The sequence below is a fragment of the Maniola jurtina genome, chromosome 1 (assembly GCF_905333055.1).
Source record: "Maniola jurtina chromosome 1, ilManJurt1.1, whole genome shotgun sequence".
NCBI lineage: Eukaryota > Metazoa > Arthropoda > Insecta > Lepidoptera > Nymphalidae > Maniola > Maniola jurtina.
In genome coordinates, this window is record NC_060029.1 from 11154741 (window position 1) to 11176557 (window position 21817).

At 36.6% G+C, this 21817-nt stretch overlaps 1 long non-coding RNA gene across 1 annotated transcript; it reads right to left on the reverse strand.

Moving 5' to 3' along the window:
• Positions 1-9765: 9765 nt before the first annotated feature.
• On the reverse strand, positions 9766-14265 carry LOC123866423. The gene is made up of 3 exons (XR_006796192.1): positions 14250-14265; positions 13332-13333; positions 9766-9831 (listed from the first exon to the last, which is right to left on the reverse strand). It is a non-coding gene; the product is annotated as an uncharacterized LOC123866423 (long non-coding RNA).
• Positions 14266-21817: the final 7552 nt, after the last annotated feature.

A 21817-nucleotide genomic window follows, 5' to 3' on the forward strand; every position in this document is an offset into this window, starting at 1 on the left:
TAAAGAGTGTCTTTAAGCTGTGGTCATTTTAGGCACTTACTGACCAATGTTAACCCTTTTTATACTGAGAGCAGTATTCCGCAGTATCCCGTTGATGGATCGAAATGATGATGGTGATGGTGAGCATTGTTAATAAGTAAATGGTACCAGTATTCGAGTCACGAACTCGATTTATGACAGTTTGATACCACATAGATGTAAACTTAAGTCTTATGCGCTCATTTCTTATCATAAAGTGCGTGTAAAAACATACGGCTATCATAAAGCTACACTCTCTGTGACTTGTTCTTCACGTCTCAGTTGGTAATAATATACTCGCATAAAAGTACACCTCCCAAACTAATGGATTAGAAGAATTTCGTTCAATCGTAAAGCAAACACGAGATATACTAATTGCGTTCTTGTATTATCTGAGAGGTAGGTAAAGATATGCGTCAAAGTATAGCTTTGGGTATATTAACAGCATTCATACCTTTTTCATCGAAAATCACATGATTCAGGGCTTTCGCTACGTTACTACGATGTTAGCAGATAATTTAACCAAAGCGTTTACCAGTAGGTTTGATACCAGTACATTGATTGCAATATAACTAGACTATTACATCTAGAACATGAGGCGTATTTCTGTGAAGGGTATAAAAAAAAGTTATATCCTCCGAGTGGGCGAGCGGGTGGACAGACGGATGGACGGACAGACGGGCGAACGGATGGACAGATAGACAGACAGACGGACAACAAAGTGATCCTATAAGGAGTGCGGAACCCTAAAAATAACATTGTCTATGTAAACTTCTGAGAATGCACTGCAGATGAATGCAATAGGTATGTGAACAGGTAGGTTAGAGTCGGTTTGCCAAAAGGCTGTGAAGAGCGATGATTAACTCATTCGATGCAGCAAATGTAGTCAAATACTATGTAGCAAAGCCTACAATTGCGCATACTGCACCTACCGTGTGTGAAGTGTGATTCCCATCCATTTAAATGAAAACTAATCAGTTAGTGTCTAGGCACTGTTGAAGACTCATATGTTTCTGTCTCAATTACTTCACTAGCTGCACTGCGGGATGCGTGATATCAATTTGTATGTAGCTTTAGAAGCATTTCGAATGCAGAGAAACATGTCTATAATTTAATAATAAATATATTCTATAATAACTCAATAATTATAGCTAAATAATCTGTGTACCTAGGGCCTGCTAAAAAAGAAACCCAATTTGAGCACGCGACGTATGAATCGGTCAAGTTTGAGTCAGATTTGCACACGAAGGGTTCCGTACCATCGTACAAGAAATAACACTTTTTAATTTTTTTTTAATTTTCGTAGTGGCCATTTTGAAATGTTTTATTATTTGTTTTTATAGAAGCAATAGAAATACACATTCTGTGAAAATTTCAGTTCTCTACGTATTATGGTTCACGAGATACAGCTCGCTGACAGACAGACGGACGGACGGGCGGACAACGGAGTCTTAGTAATAGGGCCCCGTTGGCACCCTTCGGGTACGAACTCTAAAAAGTATTTTATTAAAATGTAAACAAGTAGCTTTTTGCTGAAATGCGTAAGAGCTGAAATACGCGGTCCATTACCTTACTACCGCGAACTTATAATGAAATGACTGTAAACCTGAAACTCCATAAGATCTATAGCGCCGGGCAAACTGCGTCGCTTAAGTACTTATTCGGTTTCCTTGAGAAGGTTTCTGCGATTTGCTTATCTTTTAAGCAAACTAAGGAAAACCAAAGTAGGTATACCTAAATGACCTAAAATATATAGGAATACTGATACAACGAGCTTTTCTGAAAATGTAGATATATCTAAAACTGAAATTCGGAACTAAATCCCAAGCGTACTGACCCGGAGTTCTTTTTTGATCTACTTCATTTGTCGACTAAAATGTCCCAGCAATTTAGTCACACTTTTACTGCAATGGCGACGGACCAATTTTACGATCTATCCTATTCCGATCAAAATTAAAGCTTTTTCGGAGATTATGTACGTCCTAAAATGGCAAATGATGTATTAACCTTCATACACATTAATGAAATAAAATGGATTGAAACCAATTTATGTGACTGATGTAGGACGACCACCTGTACTATGTTAAGACTCTACCACCACCCGGTTCAGAAAACAGAAAGAAGAAGAATAGGCAAGAAACTCAAGAAAATTAAGTTAAATAATTATTATGTAAAATTACGAGTTGATTTTTTAAAGGATTTTTGAACATATTTTTTCAACATTTTATTTAAATCAGGTATTATTAGTATTAAACTGACACAAACTTTATCAAAAAAAGTCACCAGAAAAGGAAAACAAGTCGTCATGGAGTTGCGGTTCAAGATTGAATTTTGAATTTAGTTGAAGTTAATTATTCCTACAATTACTTTTACCTTACACTCCTTGAGAATCTTCGAAATTATATGTCCCGGTATGCGCTACCTAAGCGGAGCGGAGTCGACTAATGAGGTTTTTGAGAGATGAAAAAAGTTAGGAATACCCATTACGACAAAAAAGTGAAATCAGCTGACCATACACATATGTACATATAGTTAAGATGACTTAATATTCTTTTTCAAGTCACCTATTAAGATCAGATTGGTATGCTAAACAATCTCCACCCGTTGGTGGATATCGAGCCAAACAGTGGGACGTATTAGCGACTTTGAATAAGTTTTAGTCTTATTTCGTGGTTTTGCGGCAAAATATACCTAGGTAGTAATGCACGTAGTTGGTACGGTACGTACCACGATTAATACGAAACTTTTGAATAAACGATATTTCGATTATTTAGTCGTGGTCCCGTCATGACTGTTGTGATGTTACAGGGCGGAAATATCGATTATTCAAAATCATGGTAGGTATTTATCGTGGTACGTACCCGCTACTTACAATAGATTTCCAAGTTTGTGTTCGTTCCAACTTCGAAGTACGCACCGCTGAAAATTCTTTTAAACCAGAGACATACTATCAGCATAATTTTCAACAAAGAGGTCGTCCTTATTTACAGTTCTTGGCACGTCTGCACAGCAATAAGAGAATGTTCACGCAGTGCGCGCCTTAGCAGGCGATTTATGCGTGGAGCACAAATGGGATTTAGATAAAATAAGACATAACCGGACCACACAATGGAACATGTAGTATTCATGCAACGAACACTCGTTACTTACATTCTTTCATACAATTCTGCTTTTCATAACTACCTTTTATAATACAATAGTTGTTATACATAATCTTATTTTTGGTTCTACGTGTCTTCCTATTTCTTCTCTTCTCTTCACTCAATAGTATAAAAAGAAATCGCAATCTGTGTCGCGTTTGAGTACTATGTACAGATAATAAACAGAGTCACAGACAGACAAATCAGCATAATGAAAGGAAAAGGTAACTGACCGAGTGACTCTGCGATCTGTTAACTCACAGCTCAAACTACTGGACGGATCGGACCATGCAGCTATCATTATGATATAGGTAGACATCCGCTAAGGATTTTTTAAAATTCAACCTCTAAGAGGGTTAAATAGGGGTTTGAAAGTCTAGTCCACGCGGACGAAGTAATATCATAAAGTTTTATTCCAGAATGTATAGGTAATAACTAATAAGTATCAACGATCGTCGACTTGATAATAAATTATGTTTTCATCAGAAAGTTCATTCTTCGCTGTAGCGATCTCATCGAGTGGAACTAATGACATTTATTTCTCTGGAGAAATGCATTAATTTCATTTGTTAGCCCATCGGTGCCGGCATATCCTATTCTACCGTCTACGCTATTGCTTCCACAGAAGCTGATTTTCCTACATAAACGAAGAAAATAGAAAACCTATTAGTTTTAGAACACCATTTAATAAGAACTGTATTCATTTTTGTTTATTAGATAGAAACTGTCGCAATAAATTAAGTGTAAAATCGTTTTACGTATTCTACTTTGACAAGTGAGAAGTTTCCCTAACGTGCTGTCTATACAAGCGTTGTTTGGTTCTCATTTTAATATTAAACAATCCAACTTAATGAAATTTTTAAGACATGTCGTTCTAAGAAGTAATATCTCTAACGTGTTTATAACTAACTGTTGACCTTTCCACTGAATTATTTATGGTCAAAAAATGTATGGTCCTAAAAAGTCGTTAGTCCAAATTTATCTGGGCGAATTTGCATGGGAGCTACTAGTTTGAACGAAATTAATTATTTCATGTAGGGTTGTCTCAATATGATTAAGAGCAGTTACGAGGAGAAATGCACAGTGCTGCAGCTTGTAGTGAAAGTAAGTAAAATGTGGAACTACCGAAACAGATAACACTTAGATATTACCTAAGTAAAGTATATATTCTTTATTGTACAACTTTACATTAAGAAATAGTATATAGATAGTTATCGCTAAAATAGCAATCACTTCCAGGAAACCTTAGGGTTATTAAGTATACGGTTTAATTTGCAATACAAGTAATTACTGGAAATATACTAGGGTGTCGGTTGTGTCGTGACCTCACCTCAAGTCTTATCCATATCCACCATATCGGTCTTTCACTTAGAATAAGTTAGGTACACATTATAGCGGAGTGACATAACGTAACGCCTTGTCCTTCTCATACCAAATAGATGAAACCGATATGCTTCGGACGAGTCACGACACAACACGACAGGGTACCTATATTTCCGGCTTTGATATTTATATTACGGGTAGCGATATAAATCCATATCCATCAGGGATATGGATTTATAATCTAAGATCACAATGGTTCATTTCATTAGGTTTGATTAGCAGTAACTATGCCATCTACATAAACGATGTAAAAGCAAACCAAGTTCTTACAGAATATACTATAGGGGTAGCCCTGTGTGAAAGTGGTGGTGAATTATAGAAAAGACATGCCAAGGAGCCAAGTTGCCACTCCGCCGCGGTCCCACCATTCTGAATAAGTAATTTCTCCGTCTGCACAATTCTACAAACAAATTAACGACTTAATGTCATTATTTTAATAAAATGGTAAAGATTTACCGGAGTTTCTTTTTAGAGTACCCGAAACGTGCCAACGACGAGACCCTACGAAAAGAGTTTACGGAGTATGAATTTCTATTGCCTCTATAACAACACATAATAAAAAAATTAAAATGGCCGCCAAATAAATTAAAAAAAAAACTTGTATGATGGTACGGAACCCTTCGCGTGCGAGTCCGACTCTCATAATATTATGACTGGTATTTTTATTGATTACGATAGAATGTTACAAAAAGTAGAGCAATAGGTAACTTACATTTGTCTTGTCTCGAATATAAATTTAAGTTTCGTATCAAATTGCAAGATTGGCGGAGCTATTTGAAATGCATCCTAAATAAGTTTCATTCAATGTAGGTTCGAAACATATTATGACTACATAACTATGTTATAGCCTGGTACGGAGGAGGCTGCAAGTTGCGACGCCCTCTCACTTAAAACTCCTTATTCTAATTTATTACCGCGAGTATTGCAGTGCTTATTACTTCTCTGCAGTTTGGGAACCTGAACTACGTTCCATGTCGGTGTAAACCATGAGCGCCTTAGCATAATTGCTGTTACATTAAAATTAGTTCGCCTATAAATAACGCTCTTATGAGAATATAGATACGAGGCTTAGTGTCGCGTTTTATGTTTAAACATATTTCATGTCTGGTTTATGCTCCCACTAATTAATATAAAACAGTTTGCACAACAGCATTAACAAATCTAAAAGATAAAATTATTATTACAGATGTAGCAGGACCCAAACGCTGCCAACGGTTATCACACGTGGTTACATTATACATACAGTGTACTTACACTATCTAGAATCTAGATCGATTTATTAGATGCAAAACTATTAAAAATATTACTTGTATGACTGTTGGTATATTAAACTAAATAATTCCCTAAATGTCTTTGATTTTTATGTAAATCACTCAAAAACCTCCCGCCAATTTGTTGCGACGTCATTCAAGGACAGACAAACACGCTTTCGCATTTATATTATTAAGTAGGAAATAAGTAGCGATATTCCTACACGTGTATGTTATAGTTATGTAGCACAATACCTTTCTGCATTTAGTACAAATCAGCAAATATTATACTTCCTATAAAACAACAACGGTAGCCTGTTAACCGCTCGGGAGGCAGAAGAGGAGTCCTAATGCAAATGTTAATTGGGCGCCGCAACAGATGGGAGCGACGCGTCGCGTCGGCCAATTGTCGCACGAAACATTCGTAATTTTAAAAGCAAAATGAAATAAACCGCTCGGTCACAGTACATAAATTTCATGTTTGCCTCGGCCGGCGAACTGGCAGCGGATATTAATCAGCGGATATTGAAATATGTTGTTTTTTGGACCGATTGATAAACGACCCATTGCGCGAGCGGGATTAAACATTGACGCCGCTCGCTCAATTATTGCGTTCGGTCACCAGTCACCACGCGTCAAATCAGGAGCACGACTGCACGAAGCATACACAAACGTTGTGTTCCACAAAACAGGAGAGATTTTAGCGGCTTTTGGTATTTTACCGTGTTTCAAAACCAATGTTTGTTAGACTGCCCAAAAAAGGAGTATAATGTTTTTACGGTTCATGTTTGTATGTATGTGAGTTTCTTTATTCCACCATAACTTTTAAATACCTCAACAAATTGCGATGTTTAAGGTATCCTTTATAATTTAGCGTCTTAACATCACCCGAGTGACACTGGCTATATCTTTTTTGAGAAAATCGTTCGGACACGTCTCCCGGTGTATAGAGTGACTCCATCGAGCGTCTTGTAGTGCAGGGCAATACAACGGGCCGAAAAAATTAAATCTGATGTGAGCGATCCTTTGCATGAGTGTACCAGACTAAAAGAAGAATGTACCAGACAAAGAGAAGTAGGGAATACCCGTGAGGCACATAGCATCTGCTTCCAATAATAATAATAGTCAATGACTTCTTCATGACCACGACTACTCTACTTAAAATGTTAAGACGAAGAAGGAGAATGTCCCAAAGAAAATATATAATGAACAACGACCCATCACCACCAAAACACAAACAAAAAGTGATTGTTTCATAGCTCAACAATAAACTGCGTCGTTATACGTTACTTAAAAGAGACTCACCCATCACTTAACTAAGCTGCAGTCTTTGTGACTGCAAATAATATGCTCATCATAAAGTTTAGTCTAAGAAAATTGCCAATATGTACATCTTCAAAGAAAATTAAACTTACCCTCGCGTTTTCATTAAATATGAAGGCGGGACGACCGGGAATGCAGGTTGTCGTGGAAGCGTTTGCCCCAAGATTTATGGTGCGACCAACAGGCGAATATTGAAAATCTAGCGCTCTCAGAAACCACTAGATGCACTTTAAATAGAGACAGTTTAGCAAATGGTCTCTTGTCTAACTTAAAGCGAAACGTAATTGCATTTTGTTTTGAAGTAGTACATACTTACTCGTATTGTAGTATACAAATATTACCTACCTTTAGATACGAACATGGCTTTACCCGTGCCAAGCCACCTACCTTTATGGCCGTTGCGTATCAGGTGGTTAAAGTTACGTTACGGTTACCGCTAAACTTTGGCTACCATTAAAAAGCAAAATAGGCGGCACAAGTCAGTATTCATAACACCATGATTAAAGTTACTGGTAAAATTTTCGTACAAAGATGACAAAGTCTGCATTTTTTAAATTGATTTTAAAAGTTTAACGTTTAGCTTAACGTAATTCATAGTCGGCTAAAACTAACCGCACTTCAACTTTTTTAACCGTAACAGATAATATATAAAATATGAGCTAGAATATTATTTGATTGATTGATTGATTATATGATTAAGTTAAATCATTTTTTTTATTATTAATAGTGATAAAAGTAAAATAAAAAGCACTTGAACGAGCAAAACGTCTTTTCTATGAAGAAAAAAATGTTACATCTCCTAAATTAAGAAAGAAAAACTGCCTCAAATTATTAAAGAGAAACACGATAAACAAAAGTAATGATCCATTAATCTGGCAAAAAGGCGGAAAATTAAAAAAAAATTGTATTTAATTCACGTTTTGTTACACTGTCATCGCATCCATTTCAACGAGAGATCTGGGGTTGCGCGCTATGGAATAATATCTCATTTACTGGTGATTTATTACCCGATTGCCGTTTCCTGTTTCCCCTTTCTAGTTAATAAACAGTGTTTAATGTCATTTCATTTATAATGATTAACAAGTAAAACTTTTAAGCAATTTTATTTCACCCACAATTCCTATCAATTACTTATTCATAAATCGATCTGTTGCACCATTCTCACGGTCGATTTATAAATGGGTTGTAATACTGCAGCAGCCATGAATAAGGAATTGAAATTCGAAGTACTATTAGGTATATACAAATAGGTAATATTGTATTGTTAGAGGAACGATAGTCGTGTGCGAAGTTTCAAGAAGAATTTGTTTGATAAGGCAAGATCTACCGCAAGATAATAAAGAAAAAGGTAAACGAAAGTAAAGCAAAAAAAACTATTTGTAAAATTATACTTTTCTTTGATTGTAAAGGAAAGGCTATTATGTTCTAAAGGAACAAGAAGAAGCTATGGTGGCGAAGGAAAATGTGTGTAGATTATGCCTTTATAGATCTGTACCTAATTCTGTAAGGATTGCATGGCTTGACTACGTGGTGTAGTATTTACGTACTTACTTATTGTTGCTTACTGGATGCGTAATAGTTGTGTCATAAAGAGCCATAAGAGATTGGCTAGCATATCGTAGAATTATACTTCATCTTAAAGGGATATCACACCGCTGGACGTGCAAAGCCTTAATTGTGAACATTTAAGAATCCCAAATCGGTTTATAGTTCAAGGACTGGTCGCAGACAGAAGAGATAGAGAGAGGAAAAATTAATACTGTTTTTTTTTACATTGTGCTTCCCAGTAGGCAGCTAAGAGTAAGTAAGAGGTCCTTTGGTCGAGTGCCTCCGTCGTAGTGCGGCGGTATCGCGTCATCAATCTCCAAGCAAACACGCTCCAAGCTCCACCGTATTGAACCATGCAATCTCAGTGGAGATTATCGGAAAGGGTTATCTGTATAAATCATGTATAAATTATAATGTATGCTCCTTGAAGAGCTAATTTTGAGTTCTTTTTTGGTCCGCTTCCGTGAAATGTGTTAAATTGTGTTAAATGTGTGCATTGCCATTACAGAGGAAGAGTTGAGAGAGACTCTTCTTTCCTCTGACATAACATACGCTCGTATTTCATGTTTCCAGCAGTTAAGCTGACATTCCACAGAATCTGAGCGTGAAGCCATGTCCTTTTCTACCTATTCTTTTTTCGTTATGATGGAAGTCCATTTTACCCAAAAGCCATGCGATTCGTTCAAATAATCGTTTTTACCGAAATGAAAAATGACACCTATACTCGGCCAGCAAAAGCGCGACTCTCCTCGAACATTTTCCTCTTAGAATTTATCAAACTAAAAATTTCTCTTCGCTTAGAATGATTTAAAGTTCGGAAAATTGTGAAATATTACTTCACTGTTATAGTAGCTAGGGAGTTGGTGGCAATGTCAGTATAATATGATTATCTCGTCGTTGAGATTGGTAGGTAGGTAATAGAGCTTCTACTCTTGTGAACAGGATATCCAAGCTGACAAAGCCACTGTGTCATTTTAATTTTGTGAAAAAAAATTAACTAGTGGTTCGCCCTGAACTAAGAATCGCATAACAAACATACTAAAAAACGTACAGTTGAATAGAGAACCTCCTCCTTTTTTTGAAGTCGGTTAAAAAATGCTTGCATCTCGAGGATAGACGTAGGCTATTTTTGTACAGAAAATCAGAGTTCCCACGGTATCTTAAAGAACCTAAATCCATCCAGGTGGAAAAAGCGGAGATCATCTATTTATTTAAGATACTTCCTTTATACTAACTTTTCACGGCCTGTCCGTTTATTATTGATTTTGACGTTTAGTGCAAAGATAGCTTGCATCCTGGAGATGTCTACTTATACTTTTATACCGAATACCACGGATTTTAAAAAACATACATATATCGACTCAGTGTCACGGGCATTATTGAATAATACAGCAGCCATTATGGAGTACCAGAACTTGATTTTAGGAATTTATTTTTTGTTCCGTCAGCTTCGTATCTTTATCTCTAGGAGTAAGTATATGAAAACACTAAACGGTAACGTATTTATTTGTTACGCCAATACTGAAGTTTCCATTTTGTTCGCTGTGTCACGTACGTGACAAACTGCTCGTCTTAGGGATCGCCAAATATCGTTTAGTACGTGCGAGGCGAAAACCAACCCACTGGGTAAATAAAATAAATCAAATATATTATAAGTAACAGGCTGTTTCAAAACTAAAATGATTCGTTATGTTATTTACTTGCGAAAGGAACAAAACGTCTATCACTTCCACTTTTTGTGATGAAAATCGTACAAAAGATAGTTCTTTCGAAGAAACGTTTCGCTAGTTGGTTTTCTCTTTTCTATTTGTAAGGTTGATTTACAAGTCACAAGTTCCTGTCGATTATTGACTTTTATACAATCGTACAAATTGCGAGAGTCTAATACATGGGGTTTCCCTCAAAAGAAATACTTACTTTCCTAATTTATTTATCGTCAATAAATACTTTAATAGTTAGTGAATATTAATTGAAATAAAATGACTTATTAATATTAATTAATGAATTAAATTAGAATAGAATAGAATAAAATATTATTTTATTTGGTTCTTTGGTTTTCAGGGATAGTCTCCGCCTACATCAATGATAAGTAGGTATAATGAAATATTCCTAATAATCATTTAAAAGAGATACTTAAGTAATTTTAGATTTTAAGAGACAAAGACAATTCTTGTTTTTAAATGTTATTCTATAGATATTATTAAGTAATAATCCCGTATACACTTTGCAGAGGGTATTGAAAATAGAATAATAATGCTCTACATGCTTAGAATTTTCACGTTATTATAGCGCACACAAAAGATAATCCAATAGCAATACATATGTTAAATACTAATGTACATAACGTGTGAAACAAACGAAGTTTATTATACATGGAGGTGTTTCTCTTTTTTCGAGTCTTTTTTATATTAATGGAGATGAGCCCTCTATCCACAAACAACATTATGTGCGTACATCACATTAACGGGTGCCAGCTCGGTAATAACATCATGATCCTTTGTCGCAACGTACGCTGACCCCATATAAATAAGGCCCCACAGTTTTTCAAAGAGTCGTGCTAACACGTGTTCGGGGGCGGGCGAAGTTTGCGGGTCTCTAACGGCCCAAATGAAATTTGCCCCACTGACACCGGCCCCCTGAAGACATAGAAAGTATCTTAGTACCCAAGAAACAGGTGCTCTTTATTGTTTTAACTATGACAGTTTCGACTTTCCGAACTAAAAGCTATCTTTTGTTTTATGGCGTTATTTTCGGAGGTCGCGTTATTGAATATTGATTAGTTACAATTTTATCTCATTGAATACCTTCTGTTAGAGTTAGGCAAAGCTGATGTTGAATTTCAGCCGAAAGTCATTTATTATCAAGCTATTTAAAACAGGCTGATACAGGATGATCAAATGCACTTCACCTGTGTGTTAATATTAGACTTACTTGCATGGTAAACCTAACTATGCTAATTTTTTTCTAGAAAGAGTGAAAAGTTCTTCGTCCAGCAGTGAAATATTTATTTATATTATTCAAATAGATGATATCTCCGACTTTATCCGCGTGGATATTATACTTAGATTTTTTTAAACTCCGCGGAAATTCTTTGATTTTCTAGGAGAAAAAGTAGCTTACATGTTCCCTCTATTCAGGATAAACTATCCCCATTCCAAATTTCAGCCAATTTGATTCCGTCATTGTGGCGTGAAAGAGTAACTTTGAGTAACCAAATTTCCTCATTTACAATATTATTAGGATTAATTATCCTTTAGCTTAAACACTAAACTGGCTGATATACTCCACAAAAAACGAATTTGATTGAAATATTTTCCACGAACTACACCTATCAATGGATTAGGTATTTAAAAATACACTTCCCTTACAAGCAATAGTTTTTTTTTTTAATCTTTTATTTACGTGCTTTTACATTTCTGTACGTCAGACAAGAAATAAACTAAGTATAGAAACTCACACATAGATCCAAAACAATAAATAATAATAGACGAACGTTTAAAAGCAATAAGATTAAGGGGCAGGGCACGTCGTTGGGAAACTTTCGATTCCAATTCGGTGTCAGTCGATATTAAATTAAAAGCACCCACGCATTCCTGCCGCGTCTTTTTCCTGTCCATTTGCAAGGCCCGTGTAGGAACCGGGGTCACATCTCTGAACGCCTCTGAACTGTACATGACACATAACATGGATACGAATGTAGATAAATTATTATTTTTCTTTTTTCATCACTAAGAATCACTTTCGCATGCCATTTGCGAAGTGAAGATTGAGGGTTAGTATATTTATTAGCTAATATGTTGGTTGTATATGAGATTTGCACATTTACAAACAAAGAATGTGCAAACGCCCACATGAATTCATGAAAGTTTCAGGACTTGAATAGCTGTTGTAAAATTTAAAACTATTGTGCTGAAAAAGAAAACAATTTCTTTCAATTTTAGGTAGGTAACATTAACAGCCACCCCATTTTTACACGCACGCACACACACACTGCGATTTTTGACAATCATTGGCAACATTTGCAAGTAATTCTCTGTAAAAGGCGCTTTTTCTCAACGATTTATATTATAATACTATATTATGTAGTAAATAATAAATTTTATTCATAAAAACCAAATATTTATTTTATTATACATATATTGCTAGATTGATTGCCTAGATTGCTTATTCCAAAGTTTTACCGATATGATACAAGTTGGTACATACTTTGCTTATGACTTGATGGCCAGTCATGTTTGGTTTGACTGCTTTGCATATACGATATTTGTTCGGAATATCCGTACATACATTTACCGAATTCAATACTTTTGAGCAGACATTGAATGGTAAGTACATTTTTTTAAGCTAAACATATTCACTATAAGCACATATTCAATCAGATCGAGATCTGAAAAATATACTAACCTTATAGGTATGTAAAAATGCAAGATTACACTGGAAAAAAAAATTAATATTTTGACAAAAGTGGAGCTGGCATATCCACGTATGATAGCAGGTCCGGAGAGCAAATTTCTAGGCAAGCGATTGAATGGCGACGCATACTTGAGTGATGGCGGACTTTTTTATTTGAATCGTGTGTGAATGCGACCACTCACAGTCCAGACAGAGCCTATTGTGGCCGGAATAGTGCTTATAATCTACCTCTATTAATATACTAGCCTTTGTCTACGACTGTAAACATATCCGTATAAGTTAAGTTATCCGTGTAAGTTAAGTTAGTTTAAGTTTTTCAAAAATTCCATAACTTGCTATTCTATTGTTATATTGACTGTTTCTAGGATGGAAGCTTATGTGCCAAATGCGGTAAGAAATCCATACTAATATTATAAATGCGAAAGTGTGTCTGTCTGTCTGTCTGTCTGCTACGTTTTCATATCCCAACCGCTGAACCGATTTTAATGAAATTTGGTACAGACTTGGGATACATCCCGAGGAAGGACATAGGCTACTTTTTATCCCGGAAAATCAAAGAGTTCCTACGGGATTTAAAAAAAAAACCAAATCCACGCGGGTGAAGCCGCGGGCATCCTCTAGTAATAAATAAAGAAACACACATTTTTGTCTTTATTAAAAGTACAGATTTGAACAACAAGTTGGTGTCGATGATGTCTGTCTCCAATCAAAATTAATGTATCACATATTGTATGCAACAACGCTTTTTTAGTATAAAGAAACATTTACCAAGAGTTTTTGTATAAGAAGTTAAATTCATATACCAACCACTGGTGTTTGGTTTGAAATGTCCTTCCTACCGAAAAAAATAATAACAATATCCATATCCATACTAATATTAAAAATGCAAAAGTGTGTCTGTCTGTCTGTCTGTCTGCTACCTTTTCATGGCCCAACAGTTTAACTGATTCTGACGAAATTTGGTACAAGGTTAGCTTATATCCCGGGGACGCACATAGGCTACTTTTTATGCCGGAAAATCAAAGAGTTCCCACGGGATTATCAAAAACTTATCCGCTTAACTGATTTGTATGAAAGATAGCGAGGTAGCTTGCGTCCCTGTAATTAACATAGGCAACTTTTTATCCCGGAAAATCAAACAGTTCCCACGGGATCTTTAAAAACCCAAATCCACGCGGACGAAGTCGCGGGCATCTTCTAGTTATTAATAAAAAATTACAAATAGAATAGATTAGCAGATAAATAATGTAGGTTTACAATAAATTCTCACGCAAAGACAAACCACGTAGGTACAATTTGCTTTTTGAAAAGAAATTCAGACGTGAATTTGCATACCTACACTTTATAAAACGTTTTCATGTTTTATTTAGAGTGGAACGTACTTTCGTGCGGACCCCGAATACGAAGACATCAAGGTACACGGCTGTACAAGGTCGTATGACCGTCTCTTGAATTTTAATGCTATGCTCCCTTTGATAGTTGTAAAAATGATTCGATGAGATACTCCTTGCTCCAAGAAAACCCCTAGTACACGTTCATGCCGCATGCATGCACCTCAGTATAAGAATATCTTAGTTGCTTTACGCTGGAGTTTCACAAAGATGTTTGCGAACAATGTCTTGGGGCTTATATTCTTTGTTCAGAGTTTAAAGTAATAAAAAATCTTTGTATGTTCAGCTGGAACAAGAGTGAATGGCTTCTTAAAATTATTTCCAAAGCACATAATACGCGAGTGGATTACATGAGTTAAATAAGTGCAGTAATAAAATAACTAGTCAAAAAATAATTTGACCGAAAACTTACCTATTTATATTTCGATTCAATTTTGCCTTGACTTGATTTTTTGGTATTTACTGAGATATTCTTATTCAGTTCTTGATCTAAACGTTAATAATCATCATATTAAAATAATAATAATGCAATAAAATTAAGTTGGAATTCGTGTGTGATTTTCACTTCGTCATTTTAAACATTTTAAACATAGAGGAAACTTTGATATAACATTTTTATTCTATAAAATAGATAAAGCTAGAGCGAGTCACTCATCTGAATAATAGTATAGAATACGTTCGTTTCTTCATTTCTTTCTAAGTATTAGGTACGAGACACACAAATAGATGATGAGAATATAAAATGCGTATCTTTCAATCTAAAAGACGTCTTGTTTCTTGCGAGTGTCGTTACATTTGGTTACATTTACAGTTTTCCTCTCGAATCCTATTTCGTGGTGGTGTTTCCTTCACATTTTCGCTAATAGATGTGTCACTAAATTTGCGTTTTCAATTCGGGGTCGTCGGCGGCGGGCGGGCGGTTGTTTCAATCAAAACAGGCACGCACTCGTTCCACATCCTCACCAGCCTCGCCTTTTAGAATAAGAATTGTCTTTTTCGCTGTGCTCCATGCTGCTGGCTCTGAAACTATAGAGATGGCTTTCATAAAATGTGTTACACTAGCGAATTAGGAACTATCCTGTAAGGCTAGATGTAAGTGTTGAAAAAAAAACAAATAAAATAAAATGTTAATTATAAGTAGGTACGCATAAAATTGTTAAAAATCACCTAAAACTGGGCACAGAACACAGGCGCACCGCATTGGTTAAACTTAAAATCCTGAAAAGTCAAAGGTGGCATGCTCGAACCCCCGACCCAAATAAAAGCCCAACGTTTTAACCACTAGACTATCACCGTTTGTTCTTACTAAGTAAGAAAAAAACTTATCGTTGATATGCAGGGCCGCCACGGGAAAACTAATATTAAATGAGATAGGGCAATTTATCTTCCATAATACAGATTTCATCTCCATACTAGGACGCCGGTTGTCGCTCGGGGCACCGTGCCCAGCCGCCATGAAATTAAAGCCGACTCGCGCCGAACGAATGATTGAATAATAAACGAAAGAATTCGCGTCCTGCCCTTGTATTACGTATTCATGACGACTGGCCCCGTGGACGCTACGATACATGGCACTGACATGGATGCGAGACACATCTGCTACGAAATCGAGCTCGGGAAATACGAATAGCTCAAAATAGTGACCATTTTAAAAAGATTTTTTGAGTAGCCCAATTCGGGTGAACTAAAATGTACTGATTCACTAAAAGCTTCTATATATACTTATTATTTAGCATAAATATTTACTTACATATTTTCTTATATTTCAGAAAACAGAAAAACTGATTGCTGAAATGACACGGTGGACAAAGCCACTGGAAGACCGCGTACGTACGAGTACCAGTGCAGTGGGAGGACCTCCAGCCCGCTGGACTGACGACTTTAAGAAGATAGCAAGAATTGGATGGATGAGGAATGCGGAGGATCGTGTATGGTGGCGCACTCTCGGAAAGGCCTATGCCCAGCTGTGAACACAAACAGACTAAATAATGTTTTATCAATTTTCTTCTTCTTATTTTGTTTATCGGCTAAGTAGATACCTACTACCTACTCAATTAAAGAAAATAAATTAATAATAATTTTTGCAAAATACTAAAGCGGAAAAGCAAGCAAGCATGCCGCGCCATGTGGCCGAAAAATCGTCGAACCATTTATGTTGTCGGTCCTTTTGCCACGCCTAAACGCCGAATAATGCGTTCAATTTAGACATACGAGCAGACGTATTAATTTGGGCTGCCCAAATGAATATGTTTGCCCTCAGTAATTTACCTCAAGTCGATGCTTCTCAGCCTGAAACTCAAATGGATACAAAGCTAAAACAAGCTTTATGAAGTTTCTAAATTGATTGATGCAAATCCATGAACTGGTAATGGTTGACGTGATTAGACCACATTTCACAACTGTACTTAGCAATTTTCAATTTTTATGTTGATATTAAATGCTTAAAACCGTAAAACTTTTTACTAAAACTGAAACGACCCAAATAGGTACCTAATCGCAGGCGAAGCTAACATTAACATAACTGCAACTGATAAAAGTATCGGTTAGGTCAGCAGCGCCGTATCGGAATCCTCACGGGGCTCACCGCAGAGCAACTTAACCCGAAATTAAATCAAAGAGGGGCTTAACCAATCAGGCCGAGTGCTATCATTGAATCGGCAAAGGAACACTAAAATTACTTCTTGATGCGGAGAAACGAAGATTCATCGTAAAAGTGGTGGGGTGGGAGTTGGGGGAAGATCGGGGTGGTAGTCTGAACGGTTTTCCGTGTTTCACAGACGTCCACGACCGGCGATTACGCCGCACGTAGCAACTACGCCGGACTGCGCGGCCCGCTAGCTAATGTTGTGTTATAAACATGAAAAACCGTTCCGGTGATTCCTTGTGTGCTCCCCTTTTATTTCTGCTCCATTAAAACTTAAGGCGTAATGTAAAAGCTAACTCTTTGCTTATTTTGCGCCATCGTTCAACAAATCGGCTGTAGAATAACTTCAATATCAAGATCGCTATTCTGCAGAGATAACAATATTTTATGTAACTTTTCGAAGCATGTTTCAGCAATATCAGCTATAAAGTTACTACAAAGGTAAACATTTTTCGGTAGCAACCGCGATCCGTGACGGCGACATGCGACACTATGTACCACGCGATTGTATGCAACGAGTCGCATGTCGCGGTCGCTCACCTCAAATACTCTCCATTCATTTCTATACAAAGTAGTGGCTTAAGTGTCGCGTGTCGCGGTTGTGGGTCGCTGTAGCGTTAGCTCTCAGATCTACTTAAGACCCACAAGAACCACAAGAATTGGCAGAGGTACTTTTTTCAGTACTGAAAAAAAAAGATTCCGAAGAATTGAGAACCTCCTCCTTTTTTTGAAGTCGGTTAAAAATGATAAATACTTCAGAAGCACCAGAAGCACTGTTAATAAGCCAATAACGTTCACGTCAGAATCCACCTTTGCTATCGTTTTCAGCATTTCTTCGCCACGCCTGTTGTACCTACCCGAATCTTAGGCCGTAGTCCCAACGGCGCGGCCACGGGCGCGGCGGTGGGCAGGGTAGAAGCGGCAGCGGGAGCGGGGTGATGACATACCCCGCATACATAACTGTAAAGTAAACTAACTGTGAAGTAAGTAACTGTAAAGTAAACTAACTGTGAAGTAAGTAAGTGTACTACGTCGTCATCCATCGCCGCTGTTGTCTAGAATGGCACCATAATTGCCATAATAAAATGATGCCGATTTATATTATAATTGAAAACGTATTTTCTTTATAATTATGGTGCCGATCTATATTATAATTGAAAACTTATTTTCTTATCGCCCCGTTTCTATCACCGCTCTTGCCTCACTTCTGTCTGTCTGTCTGTCTGTCTGGCTGTCTTCCAGCACATGCGTTTTTTTGAATTAAAAAAATTTGGTGGGTGCACACCTCTTGCGTCTCTGAAAGCCCTCGTATACGATCATCTTAAATTATAGCTTTTGGTATACACACGACTTAGCAATTTAATTAAGAATAGCAGCAAAACGTAATTACCGAAAATGAAGTCTTAGATTATTCAAATTAGCATTACTTCCATAATTAACGATAAAGCCCGTGCGTTACAAAAAGACAAAGGGTCCCGCAATTTACGCACGCCGGAGTACCACCTGGGTCATGTCTCCTTTTACTTTATCCCGTAAAGATTAAGTTCCCTGCCAAATACGTGGCACCCTTCCCGAGAAGTGAGTCATTTTGCCCTGTTTACTAAATTAGGGTTTTTTTATACCACACAGCTTTCTGGGGCGCAAAATCGCGCATGTTGTGATACAAAACATAATAGCGTATCTTTTCATTCTGAGATTTAGTACGTACAAAATCTAAGTATTAATATTTTGTTTACCATCTTTTACAAGTTCCGTACCTCAAAAGGAAAAACGGAACCCTTATAGGATCACTTTGTTGTCTGTCTGTCTGTCTGTCTGTCGTGTCTGTCAAGAAACCTATAGGGTACTTCCTGTTGACCTAGAATCATAAAATTTGGCAGGTAGGTAGGTCTTATAGTACAAATACAGGAATAAATCTGAAAAGCGCGAATTTCTGGTAATATCATGTAAAAAAAATTAAAATGTGTTTCAATTTTCAAAGTAAGATAACTATACCAAGTGGGGTATCATATGAAAGGGCTTTACCTGTACATTCTAAAACATATTTTTCTTTATTTTTATGTATAATAGTTTTTGATTTATCGTGCAGAATGTTGGAAAAATACCCGAGTACGGAACTTTCAGTGCGCGAGTCTGACTCGCACTTGGCCGGTTTTTATGCTAATGCATATTACATTTTTACATACCTAATTACTGTTTCAGCGATTTTTACAATAATTTTTCAGCGAAAAGTGAGTGAAACCTATGTACAAAATTATACCTATACCTAGGTAATAGATAATACCCTCAACATCGTCCACGTGGAGTTTTTTTAACTCCAATTCAGCATTTGACAATCAAAAAGAGTTCAACAGTACTCAATTTGAATAAATGATTTGACTTTGACTTTATTTACAAACTACCTAACACCTATACCTATCATAAGAAAATATATAATTAATCATTCTTGTATTGCTCTATCTATAGACATAAATAGATTCACCTAAACTTTACCTGCCCTTAGGAACAAAGTGGGTCAGTAGTAAAACAACCCGCCCATTCTTTCACAAGGTCGCTCGGAAGGTGTACACAACTGAAAAATGTATCCAGTTTGTTACTCGCTCACTACCGTTCGTATTTCGTAATTCGTATCTTCAGATACAAAAAATGCGACACGGTTTGTGCGTTACTCCTTCCTTAGTTATAATACAATCTTCAAAGTTAACACAATATTTTCAGAGAGTTTTGCTGAAAGTACTCAACTATTTCTTGTAGTTCTGTCTGTAATTTGCGATCAGCTGTGACAAACAAAATACAGTCTCAACACTATATCTAGGTATACTAACATTATAAAGAGTAAAGTTTGTCAGTTTGTTTGTAGGAAGTACTGAAACGATGTAGAAAATTCTTTCACCAGTAGAAAGCTGCATTACTCCTTAGTGACATAAGCTATAGGTTATTTTCAAAAAATAAGAGATACCTACGCAAACTGTAATAAGCTACCCGTGCGAAGTCGGGGCAAGTAGCTAGTAATATTACAAAGAGGAAGATTTGTTTGTTTGTTCGTTTGTAATCGATAAACTCTCAAACTACTGAACCGATTTTAATATTTCTTGCACCATTAGAACGCTACTTTATCCAGAAGTAACATATAGGCTATACATATATACTATGCATATAGCTATGTCAAATTTCACCCGAGTGAAGCCGGGCGTATCAGCTACATTCAGTGACTGACTCACCAACACTCAGGCGAAAAGCTCACACCTAGAAAGCTTTTTGTACCGAGGTTTCCTTATGTAGACAAGGTACCAGGCCCACAAAAATTGCCGGTGTGGTCGCTAGTTTTTAAAATGTTTGACTACATCCCAGGCTCAATGGCTAGCCATGGTCTTATAAATGGGAGCACCCATATTGGATTCTCGGTTGGGTTACTTTGGTAGTTTAATTTTCTAAATTATCTGGTCTGGTCTGGAAGCTTTGACCATGGTTAGTTATAAGCCTACGGGAAATGCCGCAGAGCTATTTAGCGCTCCGATTCGATTCCGCGTAGAAACCTACCTACTGTCATAAACCTCCCAGGCCCTCTCCCATCATCACTTACCCGCAGGTGAGATCGTAATCAAGGGCTAATTTTATGTAATATCTTCTTAACTTAATGTTGGAACAAAAAGATTTCCTTCTATAAATTAACTTGTTTCAGTATACAAAGTAATTGGTGTCTTTAAATATTAAAAGCGGAATTTGTACAATTAGCCTTAGTTTATTACTGTAGTATTTCTTGCAGTAGATAAATATTTAATAGAGCAAAGTCTTCCGCGAAGGTACTCTAGAGAACGCTAGAAAGTATTAAAATTCATTCATGATCCCCAAGATTAGCTCGAAGTTATCCTTACCACTTTTAACTTTATACCTACTTTCTTTTGTCTACAATTTAGGTGTCTGTACTAAATTATTTTAGTACTGAGCAAATTACCCACGTATCTAGTTTTTTAGTTTTATTCTTTACCTACTTTCTAATTTGATATTTGAACTCTGTCTGAAAGGTATTTAAACCGAGTTCAAGAAAAGGAGGAGGTTTTCAATTCGACTGTACGTTTTTTTTTTAAATTCATAATATTATAGTCTATCTAGCAGTAATAATTTTCTATAACTTTAGCTTTCAACTTTCTTAATAGCTATTGAATGAAATGGCTGCGATATACAGGCGGACGGAGAGAAGAACATTCAAAACTGATTGGACGGAACTATAAATAAGGCGTCCTTATTTTACTGTTTACTAAAAGTGCGCCACTTGCAGCTGTGTGAGGTGACCTTAAAACTCGGAGTAGATAGAGACATGATATAATTAATAAAGAAAACAATTATTTTAAACTGTAAATAGGAACACATTTTTGTATCAACGCTAGCTCTATTAGGCCGTTTACCTCGTAAACGGTTCAGTTCTCTGATATTGGAATACTGGGAACACAGACTGTAGGTAATAAAGCTCAGTCGAACCACAATCACCGAAGTGAGCACAATTTAGCAGTTACGCAGCTCTCTCAATTACAATCCAGCCTCCCCTCGGAGGCGACTCAAAGGCGATGCGATGCAAACAAATCAGCTCAATAAATAGGGAATGCCGCAACAATGCAGTGTCAACACAAGATGCTTTATAATAAGGCTATTCCCACATTACCATAGCGACTTATAGCAGGGTAACCCGCTATAACAATAAAATATAAA